Source organism: Nomascus leucogenys, chromosome 6 (assembly GCF_006542625.1).
Source record: "Nomascus leucogenys isolate Asia chromosome 6, Asia_NLE_v1, whole genome shotgun sequence".
In the NCBI taxonomy this organism is placed as follows: Eukaryota; Metazoa; Chordata; class Mammalia; order Primates; family Hylobatidae; genus Nomascus; species Nomascus leucogenys.
In genome coordinates, this window is record NC_044386.1 from 106,146,349 (window position 1) to 106,163,485 (window position 17,137).

A 17,137-nucleotide genomic window follows, 5' to 3' on the forward strand; every position below is an offset into this window, starting at 1 on the left:
CCTATGACCAATATCATATCAAGCTTCCAATAAAATATTACAGGGGATGCTGAAAGGCAAAAACAAGAAAACACAGATGAAGAGGTTGGTACATCAGAACCAGTCGATATGACAAAGATGCTGGATTTATAGAAAAGGTAAGATAATTATAATTGATATGTTAATGGTTCTCATGGCAAAAGTAGACTGCTTGAGAAAACAAATAGATAAACTATGAAGAGAGATGGAAACTCTGAGAATAAAACGAAAGAAAGAAGTAGACATGAAAAATACTGTAATAGAAATAAATAATGTTTATAATGAGCTGATTGGTAAACTGGTCACAGTTTTGCAAAGAATCAGTGAGTTTGATGATAGGTCAGTAGGAGCTTCACAAACTGAAATAGAAAGAGAAAAAATAGTTTTAAAAAAGGACAGACCATTCAATGACTGTACCATAATTTCAAAACATGTGACATACACATAAGTGGAATACCAGAAGAAAGAGAGAATAAACAATGTATACAGTAACACCAGTAGAGAATTTTCCAAAATTAATGACAGCCACTAAATCACAGACCCAAGAATTTAAGAGAACACCAAATAGAATGAATACCAAAGGAAATACACTTATACATATCTTATTTAAACTTCAGAAAAACAAAAGAAAAGAGAATATCTTTAAAGCAGCCAGGGGAAAAGGATGGTCAGTGGGTGGTTGAGGGGAGACACATTACCTTTAGGGAGCATAGATAAGGATTACAGCAGACCTTCTCAAGAGAACCAGGCAAGTAAGAAGAGACTGGAGTAAAAAAATGTAAGGTATTGAAAGGAAAAAACAACTATCAAACTAGATTTCAATATTCAGTGAAATTATCTTTCAAGTGCAAAGGAGAAATAAAGACATTATCAAACAAATAAAAACACTGAGGGAATTCATTGCCAGCAGCTCTGCCCTGCAAACTGTATTAAACATTTTCTTTAGGCAGGTAGCAAATGGCAAGAAACTTGGATCTACATTTTAAAATGAAATAGTATCAGAGAAGTAATAAATAAGAGGCTGGGCGCGGTGGCTCACGCTTGTAATCCTAGCACTTTGGGAGGCTGAGGCAGGAGGATCACCAGAGGTTGAGAGTTCAAGACCAGCCTGACCAACATGGAGAAACTATGTCTCTACTAAAAATGCAAAATTAGCCAGGGGTGGTGGCGCATGCCTGTAATCCCAGATACTTGGGAGGCTGAGGCAGGAGAATTGTTTGAACCCAGGAAGCAGAGGTTGTGGTGAGCTGAGATCGCACCATTGCAATCCAGCTTGGGCAACAAGTGCAAAACTCCATCTCAGAAATAAATAAATAATATATATAAGATTACTGTTTATTTAAAGTAATAACAGTAACAGTGTTAAATAACATACAAATAAGTAAAAAATGATAGTAATGACATAAGAAATTAGAGGAAGGAATTAGGAATATTCTCTTTTAGTTACCTGAACTACAGGTGAAATTGAATTTTGTAATTTAAATGTGGGCTTAAATTAGTTAGAATGTGTATTGTAAACTATAGTTCAGTGTTTAAACAATTTTTTTAAAGAAGCATAATGAATATAGTAAGAGAGGAGATAAAACTGAATCATATAAAATGCTCAATTAAAACCAGAAAATAAAAAAAAAATTTCACTGGCAATAAGAACAAAAAAGAGTTTAAATCACAGCTTATATTACTCCAAGTATATCAGTAATTACTTAAAAAGTCAATGGTCTAAATGCACCAATTCAAAGATGGAGATTGTAAGAGTAAATAGAAAATTAAGACCCAAATATATTTTGTATACAAATAACTGATTTTAAATATAAAGATTCTGATAGATTAAAATTAAAGAGCTGGAGAAATATATACCATGGTAACACTAACCAAAAGAAGTTGAAATTGCTATATTAATTTCAGACAAAAGGGATTTTGCAAAGAAAGAACAATTATTAGAAATAAAAGACATTAAATAATGATAAAGAAGTAAATTGAGCAAAAATAACAATGCTAAAAGTATGTGTACCTAACAATAGAGTCAAAATACATAAGAAAAAAAATGGTATAACTGCAACTTGAAATAAATATATCTACTATTATAGTTGGAGGCTGCAGGACTGCTCTTTGAATAACTGATATCTCAAGCAGGCAGAGAATCAGAAAAATATTGACTAATAGTATCAACCAACTTGATCTAATTTACACTTACAGATTACTCCATCCACAGATAGCAAAATACATATTTTCTCAAGCTGATATGGATCTCTCACCAAGATATATCACATTCTGTGTCATAAAACAAACCACAACAAATTTAAAAAAATTAGAAATTTAACAAAACATGTCCTCAAACTCCCAATAAAATTAAACCAGAAATCAATAAAGATAGTTGAAAAATTAAACAACAGATTTCTTAATAACATATAATCAAAAAGAAAAGAGAAATATGCAGATTTTTCAACTAATAGAAATGAAAATACAACTTACACAAGTTGTTGAATGCAGCAAAAACAATGTCTACAAGAAGATATATATCACGAAATACATATATGAGAAAAGAAAAATGATCTAACATTGATAACCTAAGTTTTCAGCTTAGAAAATTAAAGAAATCGAACATTTTTAAAGAAAACAGAAGAAAAAGAATAATATAATTCATAACAATAATCAGATAAATTGAAGGCAGGACATCAATGAAGAAAATCAATAAACCAAAATGGGGTTATTTGAGGAGAGTAATAAAGTCAATAAACTTCTCACCAGGCTAGCCAATAAAAAAGAATAATTACCAATATTATAAATGAAAGAGAGTTTATGAATATTGGTCCCATGGGCATTAAAAGAACATAAAGAAATGCTATGAACATATAAACACACATAAAAACAAATTCGATAACTTACATGAAATAGATTAACTTTTTGAAGGACACAAACTATACAAATTTACAGAAAGAGAAGTAAGTTACCTGACCATTCATGTGTCTAAACAAATAGAATCAATTAACAACCTTCCGAAATAGAAATCACCAGGTCCACATGATTTCACTGCTAAATTACATCAACTATAAGAGGAAAAAATTATACCAATTCTTCACAATCTCTCACAGAAAACGGATGAGGGAAAACTTCCTAACTTGTTCTATAAGACCAACATTACTCTAATACTAAAACTAGGTAAAGACTCACAAAAAGGAAATCAAAACCCAATATTCTTCATTAATATGGATGCAAAAATTTTGAGCAAAACATTACGAAATTAAATTCAACAATCTATGAGAAAAATTATATGCCACAATGATGTGAGATTTATTCTGGGTCAGTTATGCAAGGCTGGTTCAGCAGCAGAAAATCAATTAATATAATCCTCATCAACAGACTGAGGAAGAAAAACACCGATCATGTCAATTGATGCAGAAAGAGAATTTGACAAACTCTACTACTTACACATGGTAAAAACCATGAGCAAACCAGGAATAGAGGAGAACTTCCCCAATTTGATAAAAAACATCTACAACAAAACCCCTAGAACTAACATTATACTTAATGGTGAGATACTGGACACTTTCTCCTCAGTATCAGGAATAAGGATGTCCTCTCTCACCAGCCTATTCAGTATTGTACTGAAAGTTCTAGCTGGTACAAAATGATAAAAAAAAAAAAAATAAAGGGAATGCAATTTGAAAAGAAAAATAATAAAACTCTCTATTTACAGATTATATGATTGTGTAGAGAATCCCAAATAATCAACAAAACAATTCCTGGAACTAATGAGAGAGTGTTGCAGGACCCATGGTTAATATACAGATGTCAATTGCTTTTCTTTATATCAGCAACAACAAAGAATTGAAAATTAAAAAAAAATGTCATTACAACAATCCATACTAATCTAAAATCTAATAAAATGTACAGAATCTATATGCTGGCAAGTACAAAATACAGATAAAAAAATAAGAGAAAATCTAAATGGTACATACACAAAATGAACTAGTATTCAGTGATAAAAATAAGTGAACTACTAAGCCATAAAGAGACACAAATGAATCTTATTCCACATTGCTAAATAAAATAAGCTAGTCTGAAATAGCTAATACTGTATAATTCTGATTATACAACAGAATTATTATCTGTTGTAGTGCCAGGTAATAATAAAGTTCTAAAAACAAAACAAACAGAAGAACTCCACAACGACCAGATGTCAAAAGAATACAAGAGTCAACTGAAAAAGCTTCGAATGACCACAACAGCGACAATTTGAGTAGCAAAATAAAATTCAATTATTATAACCCAAAGTATAAAATAAATATTCATGAGCTCATACTGTTGTAAATGAACAACTTAATACATTGTGAGAATTAAAAAAATCTCATCTGCAAAAGAATTCCAAAGTCACTATACCCTTCCAACATTTAAGGAATGGGGAGTTACATACATATATGTAAGGTATAGTGACTTTCATCCAAAAGGTACAGTATAGAAAATAAGAATAAAAGGCCGGGCGCGGTGGCTCACGCTTGTAATCCCAGCACTTTGGGGAGGCCGAGGTGGGCGGATCACGAGGTCAGGAGATCGAGACCACGGTGAAACCCCGTCTCTACTAAAAATACAAAAAAAATTAGCCGGGCGTGGTGGCCGGCGCCTGTAGTCCCAGCTACTCGGAGAGGCTGAGGCAGGAGAATGGCGTGAACCCGGGAGGCGGAGCTTGCAGTGAGCCGAGATTGCGCCACTGCACTCCAGCCTGGGCGACAGAGCAAGACTCTGTCTCAAAAGAAAAAAAAAAGAAAAAAAAAGAAAATAAGAATAAAGACAGTAGAGAAAACTGACAAACACTAAGTCAAGCTTGGAGATCAAGGTTAACAACAAAAGTGATAAGTTGTATAAATAATACACATCCTAGATGTGATGAAAATGACACTTGCCTCTGTGGTCTTCCTCCCAAAACCACATTACTGGAGTGGTCTAGTTATAAAACATAATAAACAAGTAAATAAGTAAGTAAAAGCATATATCAGAGACAATTTTCAATTCAAAGACATTCTACAGAATATCAGACCAATAATCTTCAAAGCTTTCAAGGTCACTAAAAACAAGCAACATCTGAGAAACCATCACACTCAAGAAAAGGTGGAACCAAAATGGCTATTAGATGTAATGTGGTGTTCTGGATCGGATCATGGAACAGCGAAAGGACATCAGAGAAAAAATCTGAGGAAATCTGAATAAAGTATGAACTTCAGTTAGTAAAAATTTATTATTACTTTATTCATTGTGACAAATGTAAAATATTAATAAAGAGGAAATTGAGTTTTGGGGTATACAAGAACTCTCTGTACTATCTTCACAATAATTTTGTAAATATCTGAACTGTTCTAAAATAAGTTTATATTTAAAAAATAAAATACAGTCATTTCAAATGGATTACATGTATTTCTTATCATCGTTGTTATGTAATTATAACAGCTTTATGGAAAAGAAACACCTCTCAACACTGTTCCTCATCTGCTTCCTGTGGTCTCTGGATAGACAGGTAGCATTTCATTTTAATTCTCTGTCAAACACATCTCATCACATGGTCTTGGTTTGCAGAGAAGAAAATGGCTGTAACATTTTAAGGTTCTTATAGGGTAGGCTTGACAGGTATATTTTAGAAAATGAGTAACAGAAGGAGACTTTTCAGATCCCCAAAGATGGGGCATTTATTTTGAAAACAAGGACAAGGATATGCAGTCTTCCTCCCAGTGAAACAAAACTATGAAGACAAGAACCTTAACTCAGGTTACCCAACTTTTTGTTGTGGAGCTTCTTCCTGTTTTTTTCTGTTTTGTTTTGTTTTGTTTTTTGGTTATTGTTGTTGTTCATTTTTGTCTATACATTATTTGCATTACTTTAAAATTGTATGTACATTACTGTAAAATTGTTCAAAAATCTAGACCAAGTACCCCGTGACATCATAATATTATACCATCATGCTTTCTGAATGAGACAAGTTGGAATTGTTAGTAGATTATCAATCCAATTTGATATATGTTTACTGTGTTTTTGCCAAGATATCGGGTGGACAAGGTCCACCACTTTCACATGGACAAGGTCAATATGAAAAGTGGAAGACGCATGAGTAAAGGTAGAACAAGATGTGTGATATGGCCAAAGCCCATACCATACAGGTAAGGAGGAAAAAGGTGGGGTGCCTATATACCTCAAATTGCTCTGTTAGACCCAACATATGCCTATTGACCCTTTATGTTATAAAATATATACCAATCACATAATACATTATGCAGTTTTTGTTTCTTTGTTTTTGAGATGGAGTCTCGCTCTGTTGCCCAGGCTGGTATGCACTGGCGGGATCTCGGCTCACTGCAACCTTCATCTCCCAGGTTCAAGCGATTCTCCTGCCTCAGCCTCCTGAGTAGCTGGGATTACAGGTGCCAACACCATGCTCACCTAATTTTTGTATTTTTAGTGGAGACGGGGTTTCACCATGCTGGTCAGGCTGGTCTCAAACACTTGACCTCGTGATCTGCCAGCATTGGCCTCCCGAAGTGCTGGTATTACAGGTGTGAGCCACCGCACCTGGCCGCAGTTGTTCTTTTAAAGGGTGATAAATGCTGTCCTGGAACTACATGAATCAATACCTGCTCTGAGCCTTATTTCAACCCAACCCATGGGATTCCCTGTTAGCCACTCTAGTTCTGAGTCTTCCTAGTCTCCCACTTCTTTCTTCAGATATGCAATGAAGCATTCCCGCTCTGCTTAACTCTATGTTAGCCAAGTGATCTTGCTCATTACATAGACTCCATGTTTGTTTCCATCCATAAAATAGAGAACACTAGTGTCTTCCTTATGAAGTTTATATGAGAATTAAATGTGTCTACCACATGGTAAGAGTTCAATAAATTTAGCTATTATGATTATGTGCACCGAGTTTCTTAAATGAATAAATTCTAGGTTATATTTTTCCTCCCAATTTTTAACATCTAACTAGTACCATTGCTTACTGGATTTAACTAAAGCACAGCACTAGATTTGGAAACAAGAGATATTTGTTCTATTATTTATTCTCCAGATTTAACCAAGCACCTCCTGTGTGGTAGACACTGTTCTGAGATACTGGAACTTTCTCCTCAGTATCAGGAATAAGAATGTCCTCTCTCAGCAGCCTATTCAGTATTGTACTGGAAGTTCTAGCTGGTACAATATGATAAAAAAAAAAAAAAGGAATGCAATTTGAAAAGAAAAATAATAAAACTCTCTATTTATAGATTATATGATCATCTATATAGAGAATCCCAAATAATCAACAAAACAATTCCTGGAACTAATGAGAGAGTGTTGCAGGACCCATGGTTAATATACAAATGTCAATTGCTTTTCTTTATATCAGCAACGAACAATCAGAATTTGAAAAATTTTTTTAAAATGCCATATACAATAGCATTCCCAACAAGGACTCTGCTCCCAGGGAGCATTCTTTAAAATGCAAGAGAGACTCCAAACTAATTTGAGTTTGTTCGTATTAAAATATGGTGTCCCTTAGTGGAGTATCAGGTCCATGAGTACACAACTCATTAGACAATGGGTGCCTTTTGGTGAGATAAATGGAACCTCTTCTTTTCAAGGTGCAGTTCCATGCTAGACACGTAGATTCTCCATCATAACTTGCACTGGATGGAAGCCTTTCTAACAATCTCTATTGAATAATTCTGTGCCAACCTCAATGGTTTTAGACTACCCAGTGTGGGGTTGGGGGAATGAAGTAAGCAGCTGGATATACCAGTTTGGTTTCAAGGGCAAGATCAGGACTAGATAAATATACTTAGGAGTTGCTAAAAAAATATTAAGTCACAGGACCAGATGGATTGAGAGCACAGAATATGCCCAGGAGTACACTCACATGTAGAGGATCTACAGAGGGGGAGGAGGAGGAGACAGAGAGGAAGATCTGGGAAACTGCCAGCAACAAAGAAGGCTAGAAACCAGATACTAGGGATGATGGAGAAGGTGTCCAATGATGCTAGAACTATGAACCAGAACCAGATCAGCACAGTCTTATATGCATGTTGAGGTATTTGAATGCTATACTGGAGGCAGTAAAGGATAATTAAAAATGTAGGCTCCTGAAAGTATCTTATATTCCCTTAGGTTATCTCTGAAATAATGTTTTGGGAATCAATGGTACTTGAACATGTACACCCTTGGTAAACTCAGCTTTACAATTACTAAAACGGTTACACAAAAACATAATGGACAGGAGTCCTTCTTCCTTCTAGAAAACAGAGATTTGGAGGGATATAGGCTCAAGGGTTGGAGTTCGTCTTCATTGCGAAGTCCACAAACACAGATAAATGGTAGAGGCATCCCACGATGGGGAGAAACAGTATGGTAACTATGAGCTACAGTGCTTGAGAGAAACCTGAGAGTCAAAAACTACATAGATCACAGGATAGAAAAGCTAATAGTAGCAAAAATAGATCAAAACAAGTGAAAAAATCCAGGGTCAGGAAATGCATTGTATGAAAGGGAGAACAAGTTGTCAATTAGGAAGTAAAACTTGGGACAAAAACTATGAATAGAAGCCATGCCATAAATAGCTATCCAATGTTGACCAAGTTGCTTCACCTCTCTATCCGTTAGTTTTCTCCTCTGTAAAATGGGAAGAATGACTACACCTTACTCATAAGGCTTCTGTGAGGTGTAAATGGAATCATGCACATAAAGTACCTAGAAGATGGTCTGGCACTCAGCAGGTGCACAGAACATGCTAGCTCTTATTATACTTTATAGTTGTTACTTCTGTAGACCTGCTGGTGCATGGTATGGAGATCTAATTAAATCAGAGAGAATGAGGAATGGGAAAGAACAATTTTAGGCTGGCTGAAAGAGGAAGGTTGAAACCACATTTTAATCCATATGTGTGCATAAACATGCACGTGAGAAACAGAGAAGCACTCCATCACTAAAGCTCCTGGGTTGCTTGTAGACTGCCAGCAGAATCATCATTTCTCCCTTCCCTAAGAGACCTTCCATGCACAGACGAGCAGTTCTTCGTTTATAGAATCAGGCATTAAGTTAGAACATTCAGAGAGTAAGACAAAATCGTCTTCCCTTCCAAACAAAACTGTGCTAATAAACAGGTGCAGAGAGAGTATACGCAATACATTCCTCCAAGCAGTCTTTCATGTGCTCAAACTGTCCGCCCTTTCTGTATTTGTTTATAGTGTGTTAACTGTAACTTTGCTTGTTTCTCCCCAGATGTTTGGACATCCATTAATTAGCACATCCTCTACAACATATTTGTGGATGCTTTTCACCAAGTGAAAGGAAAAGCTGGATTCCAGCTGGAAAGAAACTGCAATTAAGAAAACACACACACCACATGCACACACACAAAACAAGATCTCTCTTTAGGACAGCTTCAGAGCGAGACAGGAAGACAAGGGAAAACACGTGAATACTGAAGAGCAGTGATCTGATGGGGCTCTGGCCTAGCTTAAACATTTGTAAACTCACATCATCAACAAACATGTAGCTAGCCTGTGAGTCCAAGGTCAGATCAATGCAGGAGAAAAGAATCTTGCCAGAGTGAAAAAAGAAGGCCTTTACTCTCTAAAATAAGATGCCTCAAAATTAATTCTTTTTCTGGACCTCACTTTTACTATTTTATTCCTGGTTAAGGAGCCATCCAGGTAACTGGCGAATTCAGTGCATAAAAAGGCAATGCTGATTTCTAAATAATCAGACCATTTGGTTAAGAGTGTGTTAAGCTGCATCAATTTTCTTACTCCGGCACACCTGTCTGAAAAGGCACAGAGTAAAAGGTGAAAGGAGTATTGGTTGCCTTTCTGTAGTGACATGCCCAGTCTCCCACCCCATCTCTCACATCTTTCCTGGAAAGCTGTTCTGCCATGGTAGTCACGTTTCCTCCTATTAAATATGATGCCATCGACTCCTTTATGAAACAATGGTGCCAATCTCCCTTGGCTTCTGGAAATCATACACAATTTTCATTTGTCACGTTCCACTCACCTCCTTGGAGCCTGCATCGTTTTCTTAAATTTTTTAATATCAAGTCTCCCTTCCTCTAGCCCATGGCACTGCCCTTTTTAAAGGCAAAAATGCAAGAGCATGCAAAAATCCAACCAGTACAACCAGGGAAATCTCTCATCTAGCCTAGGAATATGTGTCTCTGGAAAATTAATAATCTCTATAAAATCTCATTCCCAAATTCCAACAACTAATTTTGAATTAGTCATTTCACATTTAGCCAAAGTCATAATCTAAAACTGTAATTGACAACATTACTTCAGTTTTCATAGGAATTATTCATCCTCATTTTAACATTTTACCTCTGGTTGTATTTCTTAGAAGGAAGCCAGCCAAATACCCATTGATTCTTAATAAGATCCATTGTGTATTGAGGGTCTACAAAGAACTATAACAAAACAAACATCAGGAAAAGCTATTTTTTGTGTGTGACTATTTGCAAGTGAAACAGGAGCATGGGGGAAATAAGGAATGGTGCTAAGTATATTATCACTTCCAAATCTCTGCAATAGTAGTGCAAATTTGGCATTATTATTTCCATGAAACAATAAGGAAGCTGAGATTCAGAGAGATTAAGCAACTTCTTCAGAGTCAGAGACCTAGGAATGATATTTGTAGAGCTCTTGGCAGTAGTTAAAAACATGGGCTTGTAAATCCGAAAATGCCAGGTCAAGTCTTGACCCAAGAAAGAGCAATGGAAGTGGGGGAGACTGGGGCATCAGGCTAAGATGATAGCTCCATTGCATAGCATTATATTCACACAGCAGAGCCCAATGGTGGTGGGTACATATAGAAGGAAGAGGCATGCAGATGTGGTGACTTCAGAGGACCAACCAGACCTCAGGTTCGGAAACCAAGCAGAGAAAGAGTAATTATACAGCATTCAACTGTATCAAGCTTCAGCCCTGAAACTTATTTAATAAATGTGAGTCAGCTGCCCCCATTGCTGTGGGTATAGGTTAAACACTAAATCAAGAGCTGAAGAGACAAAGTTGGGAATCTGGCAAGATTGTGATATAAAACTGGGCAGACTCAATAACTCTATTGGGTAGGTCAAAATGACCAATTGCCCATTTCACATATATATTCATCTTAATACATATGTGCACACACACAAACCCACCTTATAATGTAGGCATTATTTTCCCCATTTGATCAACAGAAAAACAGACAGGCATAAGTATAATTTGCTGCAGTTACAGACCTCAGGAGGGGCATGACTCAGATTTGAAACTAGATATGGCTGACTTCAAATCCCATATCCTGTGCCATGCTGTTAATTAGAGATTATGGTCAATCAGATGTTTGTTCACTTGAGGCAAGTGTCAAGAATCAGAAAGACTGAATAGAAGTACAAACAAAGGATATAGGCAAAGAAAATTAAAAAAAAAATCCCATGGCCAAGAAGCTATAAAAATACAGTCAACATTACTAATCACCAGGGAAGTAAAACTAAAGCATTAGTGATACACTATTTCTCACAAGGTTGTCAAAAATTATAGATGTTTGATAACATCAAGTTTTGATAAGAGTATGAGAATGTGGATAATCTTGTACACTGCTCATAGGAATATCAATTTACACAGCTGTTTTGGCGGGCAATTTGCAATATCCTTTAAATTTTAAATAATCTTAATTTATCAACTTCACTCTTTGGTATATGTCCAAGAACTATTTTCACAAAGATGTACACATACACACCGCAATATTTATACAAGGACGCTGACTGCAGCCTTGTTTGTAATCACAAAAAATTCAAAATCAATCAAAATGTCCAAATAGAGGAAATAAGTAAATAAATATTATGGTTTAGTACATTCCTGTAGCTTAAAATTGAGTTAGATTAATGTGCACTGGTGTGGGAAATATATATTGTTAAGAAGATATATTGTCAAATTCAAAAAAAAACATTAAGCTCTGCATGACACTATAATGCTAGATATGTATCATTACGTATTTGTCCTATCCTGCAGAATGTAAAACACCAAGAGTGAACCCTAATGTAAACTATGTACTTTGGATGATAATGATGTGTCAGTGTAGATTAATTAATTGTAATAATGTATTATTCTGGTGAGGGATGTTGATTATGGGGGAAGCCATGCATGTGGGAAGGCAGGGGCATATGAAAACTCATTGTGCCTTTCTCTCATTCAGTGTAATACTGGAAGTCCTTGCCAGAGCAATCAGGCAAGATAAATAAAAGGCATCCACATGAGAAAAGAGGAAGTCAAACTGTGCCTCTTTGCAGATGACATGCTTTTATATTCAGAAAGATTAAAAGACTCCACCAAAAAACTCTTCAAGCTGATAAATTCAGTAAAGATGCAGGATACAAAATCAACACATGAAATCAGTAGCATTTCTACACATTAATAATAAAACACTTGAAAAAGAAATCAAGGAGGTATTCCCATTTCTAACAGCAACAAAAATACCTAGGAATAAATTTCACTGAGGAGGGGAAAGATCTCTACAAGGAAAACCAGAAAACATTGACGAAAGAAATTGAAGAGGACACAAATAAGTGGAAAGACAACTCATGCTCTTGAACAGAAGCCTCAATATCATGAAAATGACCACACTGCCCAAAACAGTTACTGCAATGAATCCTCTGAGAACCAAGGGTAAAAGACAAGGAGGACAGCTAGGAGTCCCCAACACCTTGCCCCAGGCCAAAGGTGTTCCTGATACCAGGTTAGAAACCCAACTGTGACAGAATTGTGCTTTTGGAACTGTTTATCCATTTCATTCCTTTCTATTGCCCTGGTGGCAGTGGTGGAGTGGTGGCAGTGGAGGCAGGGTGATCTTGACCTCAAAGAATACATCAAAGTTATTCTAGAAAAATCAATTGATACCAGCAGAAAAGAACCATACATGTTTTGCAGTCACATCACTCTTCAGAATTACCCCAGGACCTGAGAGATCAGGAAAAAGGGGGCCAAGCAGATGGCTCCAGCTTGGTCTCCCTATAAAAGATATTTTAAGAATGGTATTGAGAAAGAGTGTTCAGATTAAAGAGAGCCCACAAGCCATAGTCTCACAGTCCTATGCAATTATACTCTTGGGAATAGAGCATAGAATGATGCTTCCAATTCTCGTTGGCATTATGAGCAAGGGTAACCTATGCACTGGCCCCTTCTTGGTTCCTGAAGAACTGAGGAACAGACTAAACAAGAGATAGACCATCCTCACACACAGCCAGGAAAAGAGTGTTGTCCCTAGTGGAGACAAGAGAAGGCACAGATCCTGCTTTCTGTCTTGCCTATACATGGAGGGACAAAGTTGCATGGTGAGAGGAGCAGCTCTCGAAAGACTCACTAATGAAACCAGAAACAAACAGTTCTGTTTATCAGAAAAAGAAATAAACATACACAAACAAATGGGACTGTGAACTTCTCCCTCTGATGATTCTGAGATGGGGGAATCCCCAAGCTAGCATAGAGCATGCCTCCACAGCTCCCTGTGGTTAAACGTGCCAGCTGTAAGTAGCCATGGAGCAGAGAGTAGCACCCCACAACACCCCCTCATAGACAAAGCCAATTACCTCAAAATGATGGAAAATGATTAGGCATTTGAATTAAAAAATAATTTTCATTCACACTCCTAAAAAGGTCAGACTGTCAGCTGTCTGGAAAATTAAGCCTTCATACATTTTCATTTGATTTTATATTCAAAGTCTAATTAGTCACAATTTGTTGTTAAAAGTGATTTTTTTTGATATTGTAGTTGTTTTTGATTGTGTTTGCCTTCGTTATCATGGCAGCGTTATTCTTAATACTGTCACAGGGTGGTGTTTTTTACTCTTCTGAGCTGATGAAATAACAAGCTGATGCTTTCTCAAGCGCTGCTGATCAAATCCAGAAAGATCACAAGATGCTTGCGATAGAATGGAGGAGACTAACTGTTTCCACGTCTGGATTACATGCTTTTCATGTTAAAAGCAAGCAAACCAACAAACAACGCTTAGACTATAGGGTCAGAGAAACCTGTGTTCAATCTAAGCTCCCTCACTGTGTAACCGTGGGTGACTCACGTTTCCTCTCAGATCATAAGATTCCCCAATTTAAACATGGAGATAACACTATCTCATGTGTTGTTGGTAAAAATAAACAAGGGTCAAATGCCTAGCAGAGTGCCTGGCCTTCAGGAGGGTGTCAACAGATGTTAGTGAAGAGAAGCTCATTTGTGAGATAATGAGTTTATTTTTCCTTAACTTAGGTAGGATCTAAATGATAGTATCAAAAATAGCCTATACTTAAGAGCTTTAAAATATATAGAATTCTTTTATATATTACGTTACTCAAAATTCCTGGTAGTTGATGATATATATGTCATCCTGGAGAAATGAAGTGACTTGTTCAAAATTACACAAGGAGTGAATGGTAAAGCCAGGCCACATATCCTGTTTCCACTAAACTATTTTTTAAAGAGATGTTAGCACTCTCTGCAACACACAAGTCCTCTACAGAGTGTTGGTTGCCTATGGTAACGGGCCATAGGCAAAAAGCACAATCCACTTTAGTGGTCACTGGTGTTTTCTCTGTTCTGTTGGGAGATCTGAAACCAAACCTCTTTATGTAAGATGAGGGTTTGGAGCAAAGACCTCATTGCCAATACCCACCCACTAAAACTGGAATAATCAATAAGTCAATTTATATATCATCCAATCCTGGTCTTCACAGCCATAGGAGGAATTTTAATCTATTATTACCTTTTAACTCTGAACTGTTTTCATCCAGGCTCTGAGAGAACAGGAGAAATGAATGGAATTCTGCACCTAATGTTAACATATTGTGGTCATGCTTGACATATACTGATGTGATTGATTATCTTAGGTAAGTGCATGCATTGTCACTTAAAGCAAACTTAAAAAAATAAAGGTGAATAAAAGCAACAGTTTTGATTTGACACAAAAGACAACATGTCTTAATAGTTCCTGTAAACAGGGAAAGTCCACTCAGTCATGTCAGTCAGAAGAGAAACCACTTAGGAAAGCAGCCGTCTGGTGGATTAAAAAACCTTTTTGTCAAATGTAAAGGTCACCGAGGCAGTAAACACCTTAAAAGGAAGAAAACACATTTCACGCATGAGAAGCTCAGCCTGAAACAAGACACATTGACCATATGAATGGATAATCCCATCTAAGTGGAAATGGACTCAGAGACATCATTTGGAGACTTAATGGCATTAAAAAAAAAAAAAAGCCAACATTGGAGAGAACGGGCAAGTTCATGACTGCCCTAGATGCTACACACAGAGAAGTGTCCTTGGTAATCTCAGAAAGTTCAGCAAAATCTTCTAGACGACCTGGTCTGAGGCTATGAACTAAACCTCGTGGTTTCTAGTTGCACATCATTCCGGTAAAAGGTCCACAAGCCAGAAGCTTCACTCAGTCATACAGAAAACCCATGCCCTCTCCTTCCTTAATAGAAATATCAATTCTGAGACAAGTCTTCCTTCAGGATGGGCTCATCTGCCCCTCTGGACAATGACCCCATTGGTGGAGTTAAACAGAACAGATTGCTGGTGCTCAGGGTTAACTAATAACCATCATTGAGTGTGTGCCATGCAGGCCAACACAATAATCTTTTGGAGGACCTTGCTTTTCCATCTATTCTCCCAATGCCTTCTCCAGTGTGGCAAGTAATCAGGACCATCTGTGTATGGTAATCTTGTAGGTGGAGAAGGGAATAGAGCTTCAGAAGGGAAATCCACCAAAACTGCCACATTGCTGATACAGGTTCCCAAGGCTCAATTTCCCTCTCTAGCACTGTTACAACAGGACCATCATAATCTAACTTTGGAAGTTTCCTACTCAGAGGAGTATCCTCCAAACCTCAGCCAAATTTTCCACTTCCAACTGGGCCATATATTTTGGACCTACTCTCTTTCACACCTTTTCTGGGGATGCGTACTCCAGTATCTACATCATTGAATTGGATTAAACAAGCTGCCTTCAATAATGGAGGGGACTTTCCAGGCTGCTACATATGGTTGTGCAGATTGTACATGGCAAAAAAATGGTTGTGCACTGCTTCAGTTCCCTAGCAAATATCTTTGCATGAAAATATCAAGTCATCTGGATTAAAGCAAGCTGGATTCTAGGATTTCGCTGCTCTTCTCATGTTGTGAGCAGATTTGTCTTTGCTGGGGCACTTAAAGCTGGAATCTGTAAGATAGTTAAGTTACTTGTTAAGGTTATTTGGTCGTAAGCAACAGGGACAGTCTCTGGCTATAACTTATGAAAAAAGAAACTTACTGCAATGGGAACAGGTAATTCTCAGAACTGAAAGCCTACTTAACCGGAAAATAGAAGGGGACACGAATCAAGGCAGGCCCAGGGTCAAGATAGAAGGAGCTATTTGATAAATATTAAAAGAACTCCATTCTTTCTAACCAGTGGTTACTCTACTCAGCGAGAGCACCTGTTAGCCTGGCTTAGCTCACATGAGTCTTCCTTGACTGGAGTTGGGCAGAGAACCCTGATTTGATGTCCCACCAACACTACACACAAGAGGGAAAGCAAGTTCCCCCAAAGAGATGAGAGTGGGCTGACACCAAGCAAAAGGAGTGAAGGCTAGACAGCCAAAAGCAGCAAGTGTCCACCATGACCCCCAGGCTGTTCTTTTCCAAAAAAAAGCATTTAGTACTTAGTAAGCGTCTGTTACACAGAGCTCTGTTTGAGGAGCAATGAGGAGACAAGTTCAGAACACTGTCTCTGACTTTGCAAAATAAAGGAAAAGCACGTACAAGGCATATACCTCCACATCTATCCCAATTTATAAGAAGGTTTTTAAAAAGCATGGCGGAGTAAATCATTTTCAAACTTTGATATTGAAAGTTTAATTAGTAGTAAATTACTTGTAACATATCTCGTAAGTCCACGCCTATAGAGCTTTGACCTAGAGAATTTGTAAAAGTTATTTTCAAACTCCATTCTATGCAGTCCCTCACTGGAGAGAGGGGGTAACAGCTTTTTAAAGCAGAGGAGTGCTTTTATCCACTTGTCACTTCCAGGGAAGTTTTCAGTTGAATCTAATATTTTCTGGCAAAACAAATGTATGAACCATTGCTCTTAAAGTTCAGAGTT